Genomic DNA, 22,912 nt, shown 5'->3' with positions numbered 1-22,912 from the left:
TTGTGGGTCCATTTCTGGGGTTTTCTTTCCATTCCATTGACCTCTGTGTCTGTTTTTGTGCCAGTACCATATAATCTTGATGACTACAGCTTTGTAATATGGGTTGAAATACAGAATCATGGTGCCTTCAGTTTTGTTTTTCTTTTTCAGTATTGCTTAGACTATTTGGTTTTTTTTCTGGTTCCATACACATTTTAGGATTGTTTGATCTAGCTCTGTAAGGAATGCTGATGGTATTTTTTAAATTTTTTAATATTTATTATTTAGAGAGAGAGAGAGAGAAAGCGCAAGCAGGGGAGGGTTAGAGAGAGGGAGACACAGAATCCGAAGCAGGCTCCAGGCTCCGAGCTGTCAGCACAGAGCCTGATGTGGGGCTGGAACTCACGAACTGAGAGATCATAACGTGAGCCAAAGTCAGGTGCTTAACTGACTCACCCACCCAGGCTCCCCATGAATACTGATGGTATTTTGATAGGGATTACATTAAATGTGTAGATTGCTTTTGGCAATATATACATTTCAACAATGTTTGCTCTTCCAATCCATGAGCATGAAATGTTTTTCCATTTCTTTTGTCCTCTTCAATTTCTTTCATAAGTGTTCTATAGCTCTCAGAGTACAGGTCTCTTATCTCTTTAGTTAGTTTTGTTACCAGATGTCTTATTTTTTTGGTGCAATTGTAAATGGGATTGATTCCTTGATTTCTTTTTCTGTTGCTTCCTTATTGGTGTATGGAAATGCAACAGATTTCTGCAAGTTGATTTTATATCCTGCAACTTTGCTGAATTCATGTATTAATTCTGACAATTTTTCGGTGGAGTCTTTTGGGTTTTCTACATACAGTGGTGAAAGTTTGACTTCTTCCTTGCCAATTTGGATGCCTTTTATCTCCTTTTGTTTGATTGCTGAGGCTAAGACCTCCAGTACTATGTTAAATAGTAATGGTGAGAGTAGACATCCTTGTCTTGTTCCTGAACTTAGGGGAAAAGCTCTTAGTTTTTACTCGCTGTGGATATTAGCTGTGGGTCTTTCATGTATGGCCTTTATGATGTTTCCATCTATCCTTACTTTGTTGAGGGTTTTTATCAAGAATTGATGCTGTATTTTGTCAAATGCTTTTTTTGCGTCTATTGATAGGATCCTATGATTCTTACACTTTCTTTTTATTAATGTGGTGTATTACATTGATTGACATGCAAATATAGAAGAAAGTGTATTCTTCTGCTTTAGGATGAAATGTTCTAAATATATCTGCTAAGCCCATCCAGTCAAGTGTGTCACTAAAAACCATTGTTTCCTTGTTGATTTTCTGCTTAGATGATCTGTTCTTTGCTGTAAGTGGGTGTTAAAGTCCCCTACCATTATGGTATTATTATCAATTAGTTTCTTTATGTTGGTTACTAATTGATTTATATATTTGGGTGCCCTGAGTTGGGGCATAAATATTTATAATTGTTAGATCTTCTTGATGGATATGATATAATGTCCTTCTTAATCTCTTGTTACAGTCTTTGATTTAAAATCTAGGTTGTCTGATATAAGTATAGCTACCCATTCTTTTGACATCTGTTAACATGGTTCTCCATCCCCTCACCTTCAATCTGCAGGTGTCTTAGGTCTAATGAACCTCTTGTGGGCAGCATATGGATAGATCTTGATTTTTTTTATCCATTCTGATACCCAATATCTTTTGATTGGAGCATTTATTCCATTTACATTCAGAGTGACTATAGATATGAATTTAGTGCTGTTGTGTTACCTGTAGAGTTGGTGTTTCCAGTGATGTTCTGGTACTTTGTAGTCTTTGTTGCTTTGGTCTTTTTTCTTCTCCATTCAAAGTCCCCCTTAAAATATTTTGTAGGCCTGGTTTAGTCGTCATAAACTCCTTTACTTGTTGTTTGGGAAACTCTTTACCCCTTCTTCTATTCTGAATGACAACCTAGCTGGATAAATATTTCTTGGCTGCATATTTTTCCCACTCAGCACTTTGAATATTTACTACAAATCCCTTCTGGCCTGCCAAGTTTCAGTGGATAGGTCTGCTACTACCTTTATGTGTCTACTCTTGCAGGTTAAGGACATTTGCCCTTAGCTGCTTTCAGAATTCTCTCTTTACCTTTGTATTTGCAAGTTTCATTATGATAGGTTGTGGTGTTGAGTTGTTTTTGTTGATTTTGAGGGGAGTTCTCTGTGTCTCTTGGACTTGAATTACTGTGCTCTTCTCCAGGTTAGTGAAGTTCTTAGCTTTAATTTGTTCAAATAATCCTTCTTCCCCCTTTTCCTGCTCTTCTTCTTCTGGGACTCCTATGATATGGAGACTATTTTTGCTTTATGGAATTGCTGATCTCCCGTGGCACGGTATAATAGTTTTCTTTCCATCTTCTTTTGAGCTTTTAGTTTTCCATAATTTTATCTTCTATATAACTTCTTCTCTACTCAGATTCCTCAGACCTCATTGAAAATATATCCGGTTGTTTTTGCAGATCAGTTATAGCAGTTTTTATTTCAGTCTGACTAGTTCTTAGGTCTTTGATCTCTGCAGCAAGGGTTTCTCTGGTGTCTTCGATGCTTTTCTCAAGTCCAGACAGTAGTCTTATGACTGTTGTTCTAAATTTTTGTTCAGATATATTACTTATATCTGTGTTGAACAAGTCCCTGGCTCTGATTTCTTTTTGACCTTTCTTTTGGGGAGAATTCTTCCATCTTGTCATTTTGGCTAAATTTCTGCCTTTTGTCTGTTTTGAATGCTGGTTATGTTTCCTGCATCTGAAGATAATGCTATATTAAAAAGGGGTTAGGCACTGTCCAGAGCCTGGAACTTCAGGATGTTTCTGTATATGCTGTGTGCACTCTACTGTTGCATTTTGGCTGCTCTTTCCCATTGGTCAGTCCTCTGCAGAGCTCCTCCTTGCCTGCAGTGGTGGAGTGTTTGGACATTTAACTAGATGTACTTTGATTTGTTTGTTAAAATAAACCTCACACCTGCCACACTGTCACCCTTCAATGATGGATATCCATCTGCCAGTCCTCAGATTGATTTCCAGGGTGTTCCAAGTGATCTGACCTCAATACAGCTGTGTTTGAGGGATAGGGAAAGCCCAGGGTTCCCCTACTTCTCCACCATCTTAATTCCTCATCTCCAGTCAATTATATTTTAAGGATGAAGTTCAAGATATTTGTGTGTTACAATATACCATTAGTAATAGTAGGTGAAACAATCAAGCTGTAACAAAATTCTGTTTCTATTTTTGTTAATTATGAAATACACAAGCCCAGTTCATATTGAACTTAGATCCATACTAAAATTAATTTAAAAATTTTTTTCCTGTAGAAAAAAATTTGTAAAAATCTTGCATAGGATCAGCTAAGCATTTATCATTTAGGATTTAATGATTCTTATTCCATTCTATTTATTTGTACTACAAAAATGTTACTTTAATTTTCAAATATGATAGTTTAACTTTGAAGGCAAAAATTCCTTTTCATAGAATTTTTTTTTCTTGCATGATTTTATTTAAATTCAAGTTAGTTAACATATAGTGTAGTAATGGCTTCAGAAGTAAAATTTAGTGATTTATCACTGACATATAACACTCAGTACTCAACACAACAAGTGCCCTCCTTAACCCATCACCCATTAAGCCCATCCCTCCACTTCCCCTACAGCAACTCTCAATTTGTTCTCTATAGTTAAGAGTGTCTTATGGTTTTCCTCCCTGTTTTTATCTTATTTCATTTTTCCTTTCCTTCCTCTATGTTCATCTGTTTTGTTTCTTAAATTCCACATATGAGTGAAATCATATGATATTTGCCTTTCTCTGACTGACTTATTTTGCTTAGCACAATACACTCTAGCTCCATCCACATTGTTGCAAATGGCAAGATTTCATTCTTTTTGATTGCCAAGTAATATTCCATTATATATATACACCACTTCTTCTTTATCCATTCATCAGTTGATGGACATTTGGGCTCTTTTCATAGTTTGGCTATTGTTGATAATGCTGCTATAAACATTAGGGTGTATATGCCCCTTTGAATTAGTAGCTTTGTATCCTTTGGATAAATACCTGGTAGTGCATTTGATGGGTCATAGAGTTTATCTTTAACCTTCTGAGGAACCTCCACACTGTTATCCAGAGTGGCTGCTCTAGTTTGCATTCCCACCAATAGTGTAAGATGGTTCCCCAGTCTGCACGTTTTGCCAACATCTGTTGTTTCCTGGGTTGTTAATTTTAGCCATTCTGACAGGTGTGAAGTGGTATCTCATTGTGGTTTTGATTTGTATTTCCCTGATGATGAGTGATATTGAGCATTTTTTGGCAAGAATGACTTTGTTTTTAGAAATCTACTTTAGAACCTGGAAGTTGGCGCCAATTTACTAACATCTGGAGGGTCATTTGATTTTGTTGCTTGTTATTTATTTTGAGAGAGAGAGAGAGAGAGAGAGAGCGCGCGCGCGCATGAAAGTGGGGGAGGGAAATAAATAGAGGGGGAGAGAGAATCCCAAGCAGGCTCTGAGCTTGGATGTTGTAGACTCTAATTCTATTTTTTTTTATATATATATGAAATTTATTGACAAATTGGTTTCCATACAACACCCAGTGCTCATCCCAAAAGGTGCCCTCCTCAATACCCATCACCCACCCTCCCCTCCCTCCCACCCCCCATCAACCCTCAGTTTGTTCTCAGTTTTTAAGAGTCTCTTATGCTTTGGCTCTCTCCCACTCTAATCTCTTTTTTTTTTTTTTCCTTCCCCTCCCCCATGGGTTCCTGTTAAGTTTCTCAGGATCCACATAAGAGTGAAACCATATGGTATCTTGTAGACTCTAATTCTAAAGTTCTCTTTTGGCCAGCAAAAGAGCAGACACAGGATTGAAAGCGAGAGATGGCTAATGTCTGGGAGAAGACAAGAGCCCCGAATAAGGGTCCTTGCCCCATATTTATTCAGGTCAGAAGGCTTACAAACGTGATGGGCATGTACAAAGAGACAAAGAAACTGTGAGCATTAACTTGCGGATGTGAGGGAAAAGCGTTTGGGGTTTGAGTCAATACAAAACAAAATCCCATGACTGGTAGATGGGTAAATGGTTGTTAACAGCAGACAGGAGGCATCGTGCCTGTTTATCTTAGCTAGCCTAGGGGATGAGACAGGGGGAATAACCTCAGGGTTAATAAGGCACCTTTTCTTTTGTTAACCATCTCCGCTCTGGGCTGCTTTGCCTGCAGCACAGGGGTCCATTGTCCAATTCACCAACTTACCTAACCTGGCCCTATCCTCCTGTGAAAGCAGCTTTTCTGCTATAGTACTAAATTGGGGGTGCTTCCACCCTGAACATCTAATCTTGTTTATTTCATATACCTATGTATTGGGCACCTTTGCACCATTTCTATTTCAGGTCTTTGCCTCTCCCTCTCTATTTTGGGGGCTCTACACCCCCTCCCTATTTTGGAGTGCATTCACATCTCCCTATTTCTGGCACCTTTGTGTCTCCCTTTTCTTGGGGTGTCTTTGCGCCCCCCTATTCTAGGAGTTCCAATCTGGTTTACCCAAATTTGGGTGTGAGCATTTTGTGACTCTGTATTTCTTTATGCCTTATTAACCCATTGGTGTAAGCCCGGGGGATTCCTAGATTACCCCCTACACTTGGTCAGAGTGTGTGTCAGCACAGAACCTGATGTGGGGCTTCAACTCACAAACTGTGAGGTCATGACCTGAGCCAAAACCAAGAGTTGGATGCTTAACTGACTGAGTCACCCAGGCGCCCTGAGGCTCATTTGATTTTAAAAATGGTCAATTTGTAATGTTGATTGGATCTGGACCAGGAAAAGAAATCTGTCCCTCCCTCCTACTATAAAAGATATCAACAGGATAATCAGGGAAATTATAGAATAAGGACCTAAATGAGATAATAGTATTATATCAATATAAATATAAACCACATATTGTGGTTATGTGAGAAACCATTCCTTATATCTAGAAAATACATACTGGGAGCACCTGGGTGGCTCAGTTGGTTGAGTGTCTGACTTGGTTTCAGCTCAGGTCATGATCTTATGGTTCATGAGTTTGAGCCTCGCATCAGGCTCTGTGCAGGTAGCATGGAGCCTGCTTGGGATTCTCTTTTTCTGCCTCTTCCCCACTTGTGCTGTCTGTCTCAAAGTAAATAAATAAAACTTAAAAAGAAAAAAAAATACACACTGAAACATTGAAATGTAATGGTGTTACCAAACTCCAAGTTTGGCTGCCCATTGCTTGAAATGCCAATACTCAAGAGACAAGTTTTGAGTGGAAAGGAAATTTGAGCTTTATTCAGGAAGTGGGTCAACTGGGGAGAAGACAGACTTGTCCATAAACCAACTCAGGTTTCTGCCCTGCTCAGGAGTTTTTAAAGGGGTTTAAGGTAGTTAATCAGCAAAAGAAATGTAATGGCCTGCAGCATTTCTCAATTACTGCATACTCACTGGTGCCAGCTGCAAACGTTATCTCAGTGCTCCTGGGTTGTGTGAGGGCCTCCGGTTCTGGTTTTGTTCAGGAGTACTCTCTTCTTTCTGAAAAGGAGGGCAAGATTTACAGATACACAAAAAGAGGTTAGTAACATCATCTGTGTGACTTAAAAAAAGAAAAAAAATTGTAAAAAAAAAGTTGCTAGGCTAATCAGAAAATGGAGATTTGCTGGCCTCTGCAGTCTGGGAAAGTTCTGGTCCCTCACTCCTCAAAGCCAGCAGTCGGAAAACCTCAACGAAAGTAAGTTAGTTCTGTTACAGATCAAGGCGCTTAGGTTTGCAAGCAGAGTGTATTCTCTTAAGGTGAGTTAACCCTTAAAACCAGCTGGCATGCTGTAACAGGGGCAAGATGCCCGCAACTAACTCTCCAAAGGTATCTATGTAGAGAAAAACAAGACACATGCACAGGGAAAGAGAGAGAGAGAGAAGGGGGGGGGGGGTTGGTAATAAAGCAATTATAAATTTTAACCATTTGGAATCTGGAATAAGGGCATATAGAAGTTCCATATTATTCTTGCAGCTTTTCTATAAAGCTGAAAATATTTCAAAATGAAAAATTACAAAAAAAATCCTCAGATCTCTTGTATTTAAGTATGTCTTTTTTCTCTTGGTTCTCAAGGTCGTATCTGGAAGCATGTAGCCTTTTTAAATTAGACAACTTCCAGAAATCTATCAGTAGCTACTTAATCAACAGTCACTATGTATCTATGACTCTTCTGTGAGTGAATATGAGAATTGCATAGAGAAATGTAGAGAAAAGTAGAGGAATGCAAATAACTGTAAATGGTTGTCCTCATCTACAAGTCTTTTAGCATGGGGCACTTACCACGAATATTCCAGAAGAAAAAAATGTGAAAAAGTTGCCAGGAATAAGCTATTTTATGAAATTATTTAATGAGTAAGAATTTTGGAGCTGTAAAGGACATTTACCTTGGGATAGGAAGAGTTATATTCTAAATATAGTCGTTCATTCATGACCCCAAATATATTTCATGTGGATCTATCACTCATATGAAATGTGAGAACTTACTCAGATATATATTTACACTTTGTATTATTTCTTTAGAATTATTTTCCATATTTTATTATATATTTAAAACACACATGCATACATATATACTTAGATATGTATATATCTGTGTTTAAATAAAAACTGGGTTCTGAATTGTGATTTGTACTATATTTTGCAGACCAACTTATTTTATTCTAGTTCATTTACACTTGAAAGATAAATCAGTTTAAATAGTGAAGAAGTATAAACAGTCTGCCAACTTTTTAGGGACACATTAACTCAGGAATGTGAGGCATAAGAAACAGTAGAATGTGATTGATAAGAGTCTTCAGTTTGAAATATTGCTAGTATGACTTTATCATAATTTATATCTTACCAGCTGATATGAGTCAAGAGACTTTCCTTGTTCTGTATAGTACCCATGAAACTGACTGCAATGAAGCTGGATGGCCAACCTGCCTTTTCTCTTTAAAAAAAAAAATTTTGGGGCGCCTGGGTGGCGCAGTCAGTTAAGCGTCCGACTTCAGCCAGGTCACGATCTCGCAGTCCGTGAGTTCGAGCCCCGCGTCAGGCTCTGGGCTGATGGCTCGGAGCCTGGAGCCTGTTTCCGATTCTGTGTCTCCCTCTCTCTCTGCCCCTCCCCCGTTCATGCTCTGTCTCTCTCTGTCCCAAAAATAAAAATAAAAACGTTGAAAAAAAAATTTTAAAAAAATAAAAAAAAATTTTTTTAACGTTTATTTATTATTGAGAGACAGAAAGAGACAGAGCATGAGTGGGGGAGGGGCAGAGTGAGGAAGAGACACAGAATCTGAAGCAGGCTCCAGGCTCAGCTGTCAGCACAGAGCCCCATGTGGGGCTCGAACTCACAAACCAGTGAGATCATGACCTGAGCTGAAGTTGGATGCTTAACTGACTGAGCCACCCAAGCATCCCAATCCGCCTTTTCTCTTTTTCTATTCACAACTAAGTGTTCATTTTTAATATTCCTGCTCTTGCACCCATTATCTCAAGGGACTTACTGGCTCTCTTAACTTGATTATGGGAAATTTAAGAAAACACTTTTTGAAATCATAAGCTTTGTTAGAAAAAAAAGTAATGGACAGCATGGCTAGTGACTTTTTAACATAGATAAATATCCTTAAGTTATGCCAGTTCTTTTAAACTTGGAAACTCTGAGCTAGATTTATCATTATTATTATTATTATTAGAAATAATTTACTATAATAAATTTATTATTGTACTATTACTTGACATAGAAACATTTTAAAATAAAGCACAACATTGGAAAAAAAAAGAAAAATTAGAAAAAAGAGACTATGTTATTACCCAAACATTGTCAATTATTATTTCTTTTAATTAAAAAAAATTTATTTTAGAGAGATAGGGAATGTGAGTAGGGGAGGGATGGAGGGAGAAAGAGTATCTCAAGCAGTCTCTATGCTCACTGTGGAGCCTGATATGGGACTTGATCCCAGACCCTGGGATCATAACCTGAGCTGAAATCAAGAGTTGGCCACTCAACTGACTGAGCCACCCAGTCACCCCCAAACATTGCCATTTAAACTATTTTGGTGTGCTTCCCTTTTGTCCTTTTTTTCTAGACTGGATTTTAATTTCCTTGCACATAGGTGTCATACTGTATTTATAATAGTTTACTGTGCTTGTTCACTAGGTTCTCATCAGCCATTTCCCATGAATGCTTACTAAGAGCTGAATATCATTCCAGCTTCAGTAGCACATAGAGAATTTTCCTGATTTTTCAATAATCTATTTAGTTATGCCATGACAAGTTAATAGTGATGAAAAACATCAACTTTGGACTCAGGGAGACCTGGTTGAGTTCCCACTTCCCTAGTTACTGTCAGACTGTACAGATATATATAGAATACATATAAATATATAAATATAGAGAACACATATAAAGAACTCACATATAATAACCTAACATTAGGAGACAGCATAACATAACAGCTAATAATATGGTTTCTGGAGTTATACTTCTTTTAATTTTAATTTTTATTTTATTTCAATTAGTTAACATATGGTGTAATATTAGTTTCAGTGTCCATTAGTTCACTAATGATTCAACATCTCCATACATCACCCGGTGCTCATCACACGTGCCCTCCTTCATCCCCATTACCTGTTTAACCCATCCCCCCACCCATCTGCCTTCTGGTGACCATCAGTTTGTTCTCGATAGGTGAGTCTGTTTCTCAGTTTGTCTTTTTCCCCTTTTGTTTATTTGTTTCTTAAATTCCACATATGAGTGAAATCATATGGTATTTGTCTTCCTCTGACTGACTTATTTCCCTTCCATAATACTCTAGCCCCATCCATGTTGTTGCAAAGGGCAAGATTTCATTCTTTTTTATGGCTGAGTAATAATAGTCCACTGTATGTATGTACTGCATCTTTATCCATTCTGCTGTCAGTGGACACACTTGGACTGCTTTCATAATTTGGCTGTTGTAAATAATGCTGCAACAAGCATAAAGGTGCATATACCTTTTCAAGTTAATGTTTTCATAATCTTTGGGTAAATACCCAGTAATGCAATTACTGGATTATATGGTAATTCTACTTTTAATTTTTTGAGGAACCTCCATACTGTCTTCCACAGTGGCTGGACTGGTTGTATTCTCACCAAGAGTACATGAGAATTCCTTTTTTCTCCACATCCTTGCCAACACTTGTTTCTTGTGTTTTTGATTTCAGCCATTTTGATGGGTGTGAGATAATATCTCCTTGTGGTTTTAATTTCCAGTTCTCTGGTGATAAGTGATGTTGAGCATCTTTTCATATGTCTATTGGCCATCTTCTTGATATGTCTTCTTTGGAGAAATGTCTGTTTATGTCTTCTGCCCATTTTCTAGTTGGATTATTTGTATTTTGGGTGCTGAGTTGTGTATTTTTGAGTTATATATTTAGGATACTTACTCTTTATTGGGTATGTCATTTGCAAATATCTTCTCCCTTTTAGTTGTCTTTTAGTTTTGTTGACTGTTTCCTTTGCTGTGCAGAGCTTTTTATTTTGATGCAGTCCCAATAGCTTATTTTTGGTTTTATTTCCCTTGCCTCAGAAGACATATCTAGATAAATGTTGTTTTGGCCAATGTCAGAGAAATTATTGCCTGTTCTCTCTTCTAGGATTTTTATGGTTTCAGGTCTTACATTTAGGTTCTTAGTCCATTTTGAGTTTATATGTGTGTATGGTGTGAGAAAGTGGTTCGATTTCAGGGTGCCTAGGTGGCTCAGTCGATTAAGCGTCCAACTTCAGCTCAGGTCATGATCTCATGGTTTGTGAGTTTGAGTCCTGCATTGTTCTCTGTGCTGACAGCTCAGAGCCTGGAGCCTGCTTCAGATTCTGTGTCTCCTTGTTTCTACCCCTCTCCTGCTTGTGCTCTGTCTCTCTCTCTCAAAAGTATAAATAAACATTAAAAAAATAAATAAAAGAAAGTGGTTCAATTTCATTCTTTTGTTTAAAAATTTTTTAATGTTTATTGTTTATTTTTGAGAGAGAGAGAGAGAGAGAGAGCGAGTGGGGGAGAGGGCAGAGAGAGAGAGGGAGACAGAATCTGAAGCAGGCTCCAGGCTCTGAGCTGTCAGCACAGAGCCCGACGCAGGACTCGAACCCACAAACCATGAGATAATGACCTTAGCTGAAGTTGGACCCTTAACTGACTGAGCCACCCAGGCACCCCATCATTCTTTTGGATGTAGATATTCAGTTTTCTCAACACCATGTTTTGAAGAGACTGTCTTTTTCCCATTGAATATTCTTGCCTCCTTTGTTGAAGATTAATTAACCATATAAGTGTCGGTTTATTTCGAGGCTCTGTATTATGTCCTGTTTATCTTTGTGTCTATTTTTGTGTCAGTACAATACCTTTTTCATTACTACAATTTTGTAGTGTATCTTGAAATCTGGGATTGTGATACCTCCAGTTTTGTTTTTCTTTTTAAAGATTGCTTTAGGTACATGGTTTCTTTTTTGGGTCCATACACATTTTAGGATATTAATTCTTCCAACCGTGTGCATGGAATACCTTTCCATTTACTTATGTCATCTTCAATTTGTTTCATAGTGTTTTATAGTTTTTAGAATTTAGGTCTTTCACCTCCCTGGTTAAGTTTATACTTAGGTATTTTATTATTTTTTTGGTTCAAGTGTAAATGGGACTGTTTTCTTAATTTCTCTTTCTGCTACTTCATTATTAGTATATAGAAATACAATGGATTCTGTACATTGATTTTGTATCTGTGACCTTACTGAATTTATTTATCAGTTCTAGTAGTTTTTTGGTGGAATCTTTAAGGCTTTATACACACACACACACACACACATACACACACATATATAGTAATATATATATAGTATCTTTATATATATACATATATATATATATATATATATATATATATATATATATATATAGTGTGTGTGTGTGTGTTTGTGTGTGTGTGTGTATGGTATCATGTCATCTGCAAGTAGTGAAACTTTACTTCTTTACCAGATTGGATGCCGTTTATTTCTTTTTGTTGTCTGATTGCTGTGGCTAGGACTTCCAATACTATATTGAATAAAAGTGGTGACAGTAGGCATCCTTGCCTTGTTCCTGACCTTAATGCAAAAACTCTCCGTTTTTTCCCATTGGGTATGATGTTATTTGTGGGTTGTTCATATATGTCCTTTATTATGTTGAGGTATGTTCCCTCTAAACCTACTTAGCTGAGGGTTTTTATCATGTACAGGTGTTATACTTTGTCAATTGCTTTTTCTGCATTTATTGAAATGAGCCTATAGTTCTTATTCTTTTTCTTGTTGATGTGGTGTATGACACTGATTTATTTGTGAATATTGAACCATCTTTGCAACCCAGGAATAATCCACCTTTGCAACCCAGGAATAAACCCACTTGATTGTGATGAATGATTTTTATAATGTATTGCTGGATTTGGTCTGCTAATATTTTGTTGATTATGTTTTTTTGCATTTATGTTCATTGGAGATATTGGCCTGTGGTTCTGTTTTGTTTTGTTTTGTTTTTGCAGTGTGTTTATCTGGTTTTGGTGTTAGGGTAATGCTGGTCTCATTGAATGAATTTGGAAGCTTCCCTTCCTTTTCTAATTTTTGGAATAGTTTGAGAAGAATAGGTATTAACTTTTCTTTAAATGTTTGTTAGAATTCACTTGTGAGGTCATCTGGTCCTGGTTTGTTGGGAGTTTTGATTACCAATTCAATTTCATTACTAGTAATCAGTCTGTTCAAATTTTCTATTTTTTTTTCTGATTTCAGTTTGAGAGGTTATATGTTTTCTAGAAATTTATCCATTTCCTCTAAGTTGTCCATTTTTTTGGGATATAGGTTTTCATAATTTCTCATAATCCTTTGTGTTTCTGTGGTGTAAGTTGTTATTTCTCCTTTTTCATTTATGATTTTGTCTATTTGAGTCTTCAATGTGTGTGTGTATTCTTTTTTTTTTTTTAGTGAGTCTAGCTAAAAGTTTATCAATTTTGTTGATCTCTTCAAAGAACCAGCTTCTGGTTTTATTGATCTGTTCTATTGGGTTTTTTGTTTTGGGTTTTGTTTGTTATTTGTTATATATCCTTTAGGTGTAAGGCGAGGTTGTTTATTTGAGGTTTTTCTTCTTGAGGTAGGCCTGTAGTGCTATAAACTTCCCTCTTAGAACAGTTTTTGCTGCATCCCAAAGATTTTGAACCATTTTGTTCTTGTTTACTTTTGTCTCTATATATTTTTTAAATTTCCTCTTTGATATCTTAATTTACCTATTCATTGTTTAGTGACATTTTATTTAACCCCCATGTATTTTTGTTCCTTTCATATTTTTTCTTGTGGTTGATTTCTGGTTTCATACCATGTGGTCAGAAAAGACCACATGTGGTGATTTCAGTCTTTTTGAATTTGTTGAGACTTGTTTTGTGGCCTAATATATGATTTATTCTGGAGAATGTTCTGTGTGTTCTATGTGCACTTGAAAAGAATGTGCCTTCTTTTGTTTTAGGATAAAATTTTCTTAATATTTCTGTTAGGTCCATCTGGTCCAATGTGTCCTTCAAAACTACTGTTTCCTTGTTGATTTTCTGCCTGGATGATCTATCCATTGATGTAAGTGGGGTGTTAAAGTCTCCTACTATTATTGTGTTACTATCAGTCACTTCTTTTATGTTTGTTATGAACTGCTTAATGTGTTTGGGTGCTCTCATGATGGAGGCATGAATATTTACAATTGTTATATCTTGTTGGATTGTCTCCTTAATGATTTATAGTGTCCTTCTTTGTCTCTTGTTACAGTGTTTGTTTTAAAGTCAATTTTGTCTGAAAAAAGTATTGCTACTCTGGATTTCTTTTCACTCCTATTTGCATGATGAATGCTTTTCCATCTCTTCATTTTCAATCTGCAGGTGTCATTATATGTGAAATTAATCTCTTTTAGCCAGCATGTAGATAGGTCTTGCTTTTTTTTTTTTAATCCATTCTGTCACCCTATGTCTTTTGATTGGAGTTTTTAGTCCATTTACATTCAAAGTAATTATTGATAGGTATGTACTTATTGCCATTTTGTTACTTGTTTTATGGTTGTGTTTTCAATTCTTCTCTGTTCCTTTCTTCTTTTGTTTCCTCACAGTTTGGTTGCTTTCTTTAGTGATGCACTTGGATTCCTTGCTCTTCATATCTTGTATATCTGTTACTGATTAAAAAAATTTTTTTTAAACATGTATTCATTTTTGACAGTGAGAGAGACAGAGCATGAGCAGGGGAGGGGCAGAGAGAGAGGGAGACATAGAATCCAAAGCAGGCTCTAGGCTCTGAGCTGTTAGCATAGGGCCTAACGAGGGGTTTGAACTCACAGACTGCGAGATTGTGACCTGAGCTGAAGTCTGGCACTTAAGCAACTGAGCCACCCAGGCGCCCCTGTTTCTGATTTTTAATTTGTGGTTACCTTTAAGTTTGTATGTAACATCTTATACATATAGAAGTCTATATTTTAAGTTGATGGCTGCTTAAGTTTGAACCTATTCCTTACTTCTCTTCCCCAAAGTTTTAGGTATATGATGTCATATTTTACATCCTTTTATTTTGTGAATCCCTTGACTGATTTTCATAGATATATTTAATTTTACTGCTTTTGTGCTTTTTACTTTTCTTGCTCCTGCTAATAGAATTTTTTTCCTACTCAGAGAGTCCCCTCTAATATTTCTTGTAGAACTGATTTAGTGGTTATGAACCCCTTTATCTTTTCCCCTATTCTGAATGATAGCTTTTCTGGGTACTGTATTCTTGTTTATAGATTTTTTTCTTTCAGCACTTTGAATATATCACCACTCTCTTCTGAATGGCAAAGTTTTTGCTGAAAAATCAGCTGATAGCCTTATGAGATTCCCTTATGTTTGTTTTCTTTTCTCTTACTGCTTTTAAAATTCTCTCTTTAGCATTACTTTTTTTCATTTTAAATTCTATATGTCTTGATGTGGACCTCCTTGGATTGATTTTGTTGGGGGAGTCTCTGTGCCTTCTGGATCTAGATGTCTGTTGCCGTCCCCAGATTCTGGAAGTTTTCAGCTATTATTTATTCAATAAGTTTTCTGCCTTCTTTTCTTCCTCTCTTCTTCTTCTGGAGTCCATATAATGTGAATGCTATTATTCTTGATGGTGTCACTGTGTTCCCTAAGTTTATTTTCATTTATTATTATTATTTTTCTCTCTTTTGTTCAGCTCAATTGCTTTACATTGCTGTGGCCTCCAGGTCACTGATCCATTCGTCTGGTTCCTCTAGTCTACTATGTATTCCCTCTAATGTATTTTTTTAAATTTTATTCATTAAGAGAGAGAGAGAGAGAGAGAGAGAGAGAGAGAGAGAGAGAATACACACAAACCAGGAAGGGGAAGAGAGAGAGAGAGAGAGGAGAAAGAATTCCAAGTAGGCTCTTCTCTGTTAGCCCAGAGCCGGGTGTTGGGCTTGATCCCACAAACTGTGAAATCATGACCTGAGCTGAGATCAACAGTTGGACTCAACCAATGGAGCCACCCAGGGGCCCCCTCTTTGTTGAGGGTGTCACCAAGTCCTCCACTCTTTTTTTAAGTCCAGTGGTATCAAGTCCATATTTCAAATTTTCTATCAGGCATATTGTTTATCTCCATTTTTTTTTTTTTTTTAGCTCTCTTGCTATCATTTTGTCCTGTTTTTTCATTTTCATTGGGACATTTTTGTCTGTTTCCTCATTTTGCCCAACTTCTGTGTCTGTATCCATGTGTTAGGAAATTCAACTATATCTCCTGCTCTTGAAAGTAGTGGCCCTATGAAGAAGAGGTCCTATTGTGCCCTGCAGTGCCTTGTTCCCTGTTCACCAGAACCTGGTGCCTAAGAAGTGTCTCCTATGTGTGTTACATGTGCCTTACTATTGTGGCTCAGCCACTTTTGCCTTTAGTCCAGTCATATGCAGTGGCTCTCTTTGCCTATTGTGGGAAAAGTTTGGTCCCTTTTTGTTAGTGAGTCAGTCTGAGGTCACCTTGGGTCAAGTTGAGTTAGATCAGACATTTGCCTGTCCAAACTGCAGGATGTTTTCCCTTTGTTGTCCCCTGAGGAGCTTTTGTTGGTGGGAAGACTGGATGTCTGTCCCCAGCCCACTGCTGGGGCAGCATTTGGACTGATGTACACGGTTACCTTCCCTTCTTCCTCATGCAGGAGTCACTTTTGGAGTAGTGCTGACCCTTGTTGGGGCTCTTTGAGCATTGCCAAACTTGGGGCACCACTTTGGATGGTCTTGGCCAAAGGTGTATTTGAGGGGAGGTCAGCAGGAGAATACAGGGGTGGGATGTGGGGTGTTAGCAATGTTTGTGTGAGTCTTCTGTGGGAGGGGACCTGGAGAGGAAGCCTGGCTGGAGGAGGAATGTCCACAGGAAAACTTGAGGGCAAGGTGTACTGTTAGCAAGTTAGGTAGTGAGTGTTGGTGCTATGTTGTTTCTGTGTGTCTAGGCTGGGGGGCAGGGAAGGGGAATGGTGCCTGCCAGCTCTTTTATTCTTGGAGGAGTCTTCCAAGGATCCCTGCTGCTCCAGCACATACTCTGCAGTTAGTAAATAAATCTCCCTCCTGTATACCTCTTGTGTTTTTCAAACTGCTGCTTCTATGCAGTATCTCCCCAGGGCTATTAGTTGTGCTGTCTGTTTAAGGGTGAGGACTCAGTTTCCTTTTGCCCTTTTGAGTCTCCCAGAGTTGAGCCCACTGATTTTTAAAGTTCCTGATGTTAAGCCCTAATGATTGTAAGAACTCATGAAATTATGCCCCTCTAGTTTTCAAAGCCAAATGTTATGGGGATTCATCTTCCCCATGCAGGTTCCCTCTGCCTCAGGTGCCTGGTGTGAAGGTCTGTTTCTTTCCTCTCTCTGTGCCTGAAGCACCCCTCCCACAGCCACTCCTATGGTCTGTTTAGCTCCCCATAATGTCTCTGTCCTTCTTGCCTTCTTCAGTGTGGCCTCTTCTCTACATGTAACTGTGTAGAGTCTGTTTTGCCAGTCTCTGGGTAATTTTCTGGGTTATTTACACTGATGGGGCTGTTATATTGATGAAATGAGGTGAGTTTAGGGTCCTTTTTACTCCACCATTTTCCCTGTAAGTGGCAGCTATCATGATTTAAGTTATTTGTGCAATCTCCAACATGTTGGACAATTTTCTTTCTAAAGCCAGCACCATTTAATGTCCTGGTTGCTTCACTTGGTTCTACCTCTTTTTTCTAGGCACAAATGCATGATTCTTCTACTCTGTCATGGAAAATGGTCAGACCATGCCTGCTGTCACTCACTGGACCATTCTATCCTATGACAGGATCTGTGGTAGGGTGATGTGACTCTCTTGACTCACTGATTTTCTCATTCAGTCCCTATTTGATTTCTAAGTGGTATGGTGGTGTAGGTTGGGTTCCATGGACATAGATTCTAAGATTTCATGCAGAAAGTTTGTTGTGGAGTTCTCTTGGGAACAACAGCTGTACAGGATTGAAGGAAGTAGTGTAGGGTAGAAGGAGAAGTTGAATTGTAATAAAGTTGAAACAAAAGTTTTAGCTGTTGACATGTGGAACCCTGTAGCTGGGATGGCTGTTCAGATTGGTTGTGGATGGAGGCAATAGTATCAGGCCTTTGTACACCAGCCCTGACCAATCATTGGATGTGAACTGACCCTAGGTAGGGCTGATAGGGATTACCCTTTGCTTTGAGGCAATTTCTGATAAGGAAGCTAGTCCTCAGCACACTAGACTTCTGTCAGTTGGAGAAATTGAGTGCCTCAGTCTTGAAGGAAAGATCTGGACAGCACATTACAACATCTGCTACATATGGGCCCACTGGGTGCCACATCCCATACCTATGGCACATCATAGAACATGTACTATGTGTGCTGTGTGTCCTGTACATATCCCATATCATAGAATAGAACATGTACTATAAACTCACCATCATTCTCACTGTTTTGTATATCTTTGGACCAAATATGTTGGTTCTAAGAACTATGCTTCAGATGCTTTCAGCAGCTGAAATGTGTATCTTGAAATGTGTGTCTTTGTTGGTGGTGATGTCACTGTTCTCCATGGTGATGTATATGAATCTCATATCCAGCTATTTACTAGAAATGGAGATGACTAATCACATCCCCTAATACCCTCTATAATAATGGTATCTTTTATAAAGACTCTGATTATAAACTTCCTCAATGATAGCCTACTCAATAAGGACATGAAATTTGTTCTCAGTCATATTTTTTTATTAAAAATTTTTTACATTTATTTTTGAGGGAGAGAGAGAGTGTGAGCAGGGAAGGGGCAGAGAGAGGGAGACACAGAATCTGAAGCAGGCTCCAGGCTCTGAGCTGTCAACACAGAGCCCAACACAGGGCTCCAAACTGTGAGATCATGGCCTGAGCCAAAGTTGGACACTCTACTGACTGAGCCACCCAGGTGCCCCCTCAGTCATATCTTTTATGTAATGAATATTAGCTCATGAATAGTTCTTCCTATTAAAAGATCCTGTTGAAGGAACCTAATTATATTAATTGTACATCTCTGGCCTACTATACAAAATGAAAATATTTGGTAACCTTACTTTGGAGTTGCATATTATAAGGCCAAATGTAAAGGCACTATATACAGAAGTCAATAAAATATAACTTAATTTTTGTAAGATAAAGAATGAAAAAAGCCCTGATATATAGTTATAAATATTTTTATATGATTAGGAGCAGAGAGAACAGTATGAAGTACATGTACTAGATTGTTGATATTGTTTGTGTAGCAGAGATGGGTGGATGTAGAGTGAAAAGTAGATTAAGAATTAAGTGGTGGTGGTAGAGAGTAGGAAGGAGAAAATAAAGGAGTCCACCAGAAAAAAAAAACTCATTCATGTAAACTTGACATATGTGAAAGAGTGTGTGATTTGTGTATACAAGAATACATGAAAGGTTGGTCACTAAAGTATTAATGGTGGTTAGCTCAGAGTGGTGGGAGTTTAGATAACTTTAAAAATATTTTTATGTTTTATTGTTTGATAATTACTACAATGAGCATTTATATGTTGAGCAAAGAGCAAGGTATTTTTTTTCTCTGTGGGTGAGAAGAATCACTGCATTAAGGAAATCTTTCCTGAATACCAATAAGTATCAGAGTATCCCTTGGAATTAAAAAGAAAGCCAAATTAATAAAAGTACGTGAAATACACAAAGTACATTCCAGCTTACATGTTTCTGGCTCAAAGAATTAGTTCTGAATGTAATATTTTAAATATAAGTATAATATTTATACTTTGATGTCCTTTAAAGATTGATTTTTGTATTTCAATACCCAAATGATACATTTCTTCATTGTCCTCTGTTTCTTTTTACATCTATTTGTATCTATCTTAATTGTTGAATTATGAATTAAGTTATATCTTTTAATAGGAAGAACTATTCATATTTATTTTAATTAAAGATGCTCATTACTCATTAATGTGTCAATAGGTGTGGCCAATTATAAATCACAATGGGTAGTAAGTGCCCTGTGGACCTGTATTCTAGAAATACTTCTTTTCTGTGTATTGTGGCATACTTGTAAATAGATTGTGATCTGTGAATGGTTAAGTGCATTTTTTTTTTTTAAGAACTTGCCATGCTTTCTCACTTCTTAATATTCCTGGCTTTTATCTGTACTCTTTTTTCACTTGCTCTCATACCAGTTTATAATTCCTTTGTTTATATCACATCTTGTCCATTTGCCACTTGTTTATGAGCCCTGCAAGAAAAGTAAATATATCTTACTTCTGTATATTAGTCATTTCTAGCTCAGCTCATATTACATATATTTAATTGTTTTAATGAATAAATGATTATGGAGGAAAATAGTACAACAATAATAAAATATAGCCACTTTCAATTTTTCATAGTTTATTTAGTCTCATGGGCCCTCAAAAGAGGAAGAATTTTCCTACTCTGCTCCAATAGAACCAAGGAATTTTTAGTGAGATGACATCAAGAGGTTGTCAGTTTTCTTCTTTTTCATTTTCTATCAATAATCAGTCCTCTTCCTAATTTCCCAAAGAATCAAAGAATTATTAAAAAAAAGTTTCCCTGGTTCTAATTTTATACTGGAATAGTTGTAAGATTTATTTAACATTAATGTTAAATGTTTTAATCTATGTTTAAATTTAGTATATGCGAATAGAAAGAAATTTTAAAAATACATAGGCATATACAGTGAAATATCTCCTTCTTTCCCTACCCCCAAACACCCAATTAACTTTCTCAAAAACAACCTCTGTCTTAGTTTCTTCTTTATTCTTCAAGAAGTACATAATGTATTTCTGAACATAAATATATACATACTCATATAATTTTTCTTCACGTGAGAGATAGCCCAAGACAGCGATCTTTTTCATTTTGTTTTTCATTTAATGATATACTTTCAGGGTAGCTTTAGATCAAAAGATGTGTACAGATCTTAATTTTTAACAATTATATAGTATATTTCATTCAGTGGATGTACAGTAATTCAATATCCTTAACTGATAGGAATTTAGATCGTTCCAATATTTTTCTATTGGAAACAGTAGTCAGTATTCTTGTAGATATACCATTTTTTTTATATGTGGATATACTATTCAGGTTAATATCTAGGAACAGAATTTCTGAGTCAAAATGAATGCTTTTTAAATTTTGATAATTTCTGTCAAAATGTCCTCCATAAGAATTGTACCAATTTTGCTCTACTAGCAAAGGAATAGATTGCTGCTTTTCCCAACATCATGTTTGATCTTCATCAACTTTTGTATTTCTCTAATTCTGAATAAAATAGAATGTCTTTTTAGATATTTGAAAATATTTGCTGTATTCTTTTTTTTTATACATTTGGCACCTTTTCTATTGTGCCGAGGCTAGAAGATATTTATATATATTAAGATATTAATCTCTTGTCTGTAATTCATGTTACTATGACAGATATTCTGAAAGGCAGAAATATAAGCTGAACTGGAAGAGTAAGGACAATTTGTTGTTGTTAAAAGGGTAATAGAAAACTTTAGGTTTTGGCCTAGGATTGTATTCTTGTGTAATTTGTAAGGTCAAATACAAATAAATATTTAGGGGCTGACTGTTATTCAACATAGTATTGGAAATCGTAGCCTCAACAATCAGACAACACAAATGAATAAAAGTATCCAAATTAGCAACGAGGAAGTCAAAGTTTCTCTCTTCACAGATGATCTGATAATCTATATGGAAAACCCAAAATATTCACCAAAAAAACCTGCTAGAACTGATCCATGAATTCAGCAAAGTTGCAGGATATAAGATCAATGCACTGAAATCAGCTGCATTCCTATACACCAATAATGAAATAACAGAAAGTGAAAGCAAGGAATCAATCTCATTTACAATTGCATCAAAAACCATAAAATACCTCGGAATAAACCTAAACAGAGGTGAAAAATTTTTTCACTGAAAACTATAGAGAGCTTATGAAAGAAATTGAAAATGAAACAAAAAATAGAAAAATTATTTATGCTCATGGATTAGAAGAACAAATATTGTTAAAATGTTGATACTACCCAAAGCAGTCTACATATTCAATGCCATCCCTATCAAAATAACACCAGCATTATTCACAGAGCTAGAAGAAACCTAAAATTTGTATGGAACCAGAAAAGACCCCAAAGAGCCAAAGCAATCCAGAAAAAGAAAACCGAAGCTGGAGACATCACAATCCTGGATTTCAAGCTGTATTACAAAGCTGTAATCATCAAGACAGTATGGTATTGGCACAAAAACAGACACTCAGATCAATGGAACAGAATAGAGAACCCAGACACGGATCCCCAAATGTATGGCCAACTAATCTTTGACAAAGCAGGGAAGAATATCCAATGGAATAAAGACAGTCTCTTCAGCAAATAGTTCTGGGAAAACTGGACAGTGACGTGCAGTAAAATGAACCTAGACCACTTTTTTACACCAGACACAAAAATAAACTCAAAATGAATAAAAGACCTAAATGTAAGACAGGAAGCCATCAGAGAAAGCAGGCAAAAACCTCTTTGACCCTGGCCGCAGCAACTTCTTACTCAACACATCTCCAGAGGCAAGGGCAACAAAAGCAAAACTGAACTGTTGGGACCTCTTCAAGAAAAAAAAGCTCCTGCACAGCGAAGGAAACAATCAGCAAAACTAAAAGGCAACTGACAGAATGGGAGAAGATATTTGCAAATGACATATCATAAAGGTTAGAATACAAAATCTATAGAGAACTTATCAAACTCAACACCCAAAAAATGAATAATCCAGTGAAGAATTGGGCAAAAGACATGAATAGACTTTTCTTCAAAGAAGACATCCAGATGGCCAACCGATACATGAAAAAATGCTCAATATCACTCATCATCAGGGAAACACAAAACCACAATAAGATAGCACCTCACGCCTGTCAGAATGACTAAAATGAACAACTCAGGCAATGACAGATGTTGGCGAGGATGTGGAGAAAGAGAATTTCTTTTGCACTGCTGGTAGAAATGTAAATTTATGCAGCCACTCTGGAAAACAGTATGGAGGTTCCTGAAAAAATTAAAAATAGAACTACTCTATGACCTAGCAATTGTACTACTAGGTATTTATCCAAGGGATACAGATGTGCTGTTTCGAAGGAGCACATACACCCCAATGTTTATAGCAGTGCTATCAACAATAGCCAAAGTATGGAAAGAGCCCAAATGTCCATTGACAGATGGATGGATAAAGAAGATGTGGTATATTTGACAATAAATTTCATATAAAAAAAATAAAAATAGTATCAAAAAAAAAGAAGATGTGGTATATATACAATAGAATATTACTTGGCCATCAAAATGAATGAAATCT

General features: G+C 36.8%; 1 long non-coding RNA gene across 1 annotated transcript; it reads right to left on the bottom strand.

Moving 5' to 3' along the window:
• Positions 1 to 12,823: 12,823 nt before the first annotated feature.
• Positions 12,824 to 20,836, bottom strand: LOC115516962. The gene is made up of 3 exons (XR_003969720.1): positions 20,825 to 20,836; positions 14,952 to 14,964; positions 12,824 to 12,900 (listed from the first exon to the last, which is right to left on the bottom strand). It is a non-coding gene; the product is annotated as an uncharacterized LOC115516962 (long non-coding RNA).
• Positions 20,837 to 22,912: the final 2,076 nt, after the last annotated feature.

This window comes from Lynx canadensis, chromosome B3 (assembly GCF_007474595.2).
Source record: "Lynx canadensis isolate LIC74 chromosome B3, mLynCan4.pri.v2, whole genome shotgun sequence".
Lineage (NCBI taxonomy): Eukaryota > Metazoa > Chordata > Mammalia > Carnivora > Felidae > Lynx > Lynx canadensis.
This window is presented reverse-complemented; position numbering and strand designations above follow the sequence as displayed.